Raw genomic sequence first — 2,552 nt, 5'->3', positions numbered from 1 at the left:
TTCGTAAAGTTCAAAGGATGATCACACTTGTGTCTGAATGCTTGCCTTAATGCCTTCACTTTCCGCATTGACAGTAAGCACATAGTATTTTGTTACTGTCAGGTGAAGTGATTAGGACCCATACAGTTTTCGATTGTTGGTCACAGCAGCTTTCTAGCTACTTCCCACACCACACACCGCTCCTTCCTGACTCCAGACACTAAAAGGGGTCACCTGTGCCCTCCGACCTCCCGGCACCACCCTGTGAGCTTACCGTAACAACCCCCCCCCTCCCATTGCAGCAGAGCCAGAGGCCACACGCCTGCCACATGTTGGCTTTACTGACCTGTTACATTTGGTTGCTAGGTAAAGTAAACTTAGTCAATAACACCAAGAAAACCAGCTTCTTCTAATAATGCCCATGTCCCTAGAGCCCTCTGTTCTACCTCTCCCAGAACCACACCCCTATAATCAGAATGAAACTATGTTGTGTTCTTTAATTATTTAGAGCTGAATGACAATTTTTTAAGATATAACTTTTCAGAATTTGGCTGTAAAAAGTGGTGTTTCTTTAATTTTTCTAATATACCTTTTTATTCCTTTTTGACAGGGACACTGTACAAACTTCTGCGTGACTTTAGCTCTGCCAAGCACTGTGATTCACATGTGGATCTGTTTGACTTCATCGAAAAAAACAGAAACTCCAAGAGTCATCTGTAAAGGAGTCTGTATCCACATTTGCACTAAAATCTTGGAGGGTAGTTTTTATAACAGAAGAAAATACTGAGCTACTTAATCATTTTGAGAAGACAATTATTTTGAAGTGCTTTGTTTACATGATAATTAACTATACAGTAGCAGCCAGGAACAAAATAAACATCCAAATAGCATAATTTGGGTGTGTGCTTTGAGAGTTAGCACAGTGGTCTAATCTGCTTTATGCTAAAATTTACATTTGAGGTCATTGCCATACACCAGGAGTTGTGATCAGAAAACATTCTGAAGACATAATTCTTGAAATTTCTTGTAATTCTGCAATCTCATTAAATTACTTATATGACAATTTATTGCCAGTTTGTGTGGAATTTTATTTAATACTAGACTGAAAGAAACTTTCAGTATTTGAGATGCTGCATACGTTTGTTAACAAATACACAAAATACACATGGATAGTTACCTTAAACTGTTAGCAGTCGGACGTACCGCCCACGGGACATTGGATGGTTTAGGGGACTAATAGGACTGCTAAGGGGTTAATAAAACACTATTTGCACGATAAGACTCCATTCCATGTCCACTACATTCTTTTGCCTCTGTTTGTCCATGTGGTGTATGTGATAGGACTGTGTTGATCCTGCAACATCATATTAATGTTGCTGCAGGACTACAATTGCACCTGAGCCATCTTGTATGCCATGTATGCTGGCTGTGGTGGGTAAAGATGACGGTGATCAAGAGGCAGCTCCTTGCATTCTAAAGTGACTCATTGTGAATTCTTATCTCTACTCTTTAGAAAGAAGTGAAAGTATAAAGAAAATGTCCAAAAGAAAAATGAGGTTAATCTACAAATTCTATTCGGGGCTTTCTCGTGAGCATGATTGGGAGATCTTGAGTATTTAGAAGATCTTTGGTTACAATGGTGACTGACTTCTCTGCAGCTTCTTGATTACATGTATAAAAGAAAAAGTGCAAAATTGTAAATTATATATTTGTGAAATATTGAAGAGCAAAAGCAGGACTATTCAAAAAGCTTTATTTGCCAAGATCAATGAAAACAGAATATGTATAATAATAATAAAAATACAAGTTAGTTCTTTATACTTAGGACTGCACTTTTCTGGACCACAGACCTGTGATGTTGTTTCTGAAATCTGTTGGAGCCACTCTGGAGCAAAGTGTGCTAAAATGCCAGAAAAGAACTATCCTCGTTTTCTTCCTTAAAATATGAACATCATTAATGTTTCTGATTTTGTAAATCTCCAAAGGTTGATTCTGTTCATCTGGACGAAGCGTTTTTGGTGGGAGAAACGTTTCGTCACTCATCCAAGTGACTTCTTCAGTCTCAGCTGACAGCAGGTTTCCCCAATCTTATAAACAGTACATTTGCATAATGACTGAAATTAGCACACTAAGGGGCTGGGAGGTCAGTGCCCCACTGAAAACACTAGGTCCAGATGAACAGAATCAACTTTTGGGGAATGTTTCTGGTTGTTTGACCCAAAACAGTATACCACACATCGATAATATTATTTGAAGATTTGATCTGCGATTAAATTATCTGACGCCTGGAAATATTAAGACAAAACTAAAATATTCTCATCAGTCTTAAAACTTGTTAATTCTGTCCTAAATTCCAGACTCGGGCCAATACAGGGCCATATCATCAGATTCTCTAGCTCCTCTCACTGACCGTCAAAACATTGACGAATGTAATACGTTTCGGCGTAATAAGTTGTGTTAGCCAAACTGCTCATTGTGTGCCTTCTTGAAGACACTCACTAATGACCTGTATTCACAAGAATATTCCTGGCTACATCAGGCTGAGCTCTATAAACTAATTGATCTCTCTCTTT

The sequence above is a fragment of the Haplochromis burtoni genome, unplaced genomic scaffold, assembly GCF_018398535.1.
Source record: "Haplochromis burtoni strain Fernald_Lab_line unplaced genomic scaffold, NCSU_Asbu1 Contig_1173, whole genome shotgun sequence".
In the NCBI taxonomy this organism is placed as follows: Eukaryota; Metazoa; Chordata; class Actinopteri; order Cichliformes; family Cichlidae; genus Haplochromis; species Haplochromis burtoni.
Note: the sequence above shows the minus strand (reverse complement) of the source record.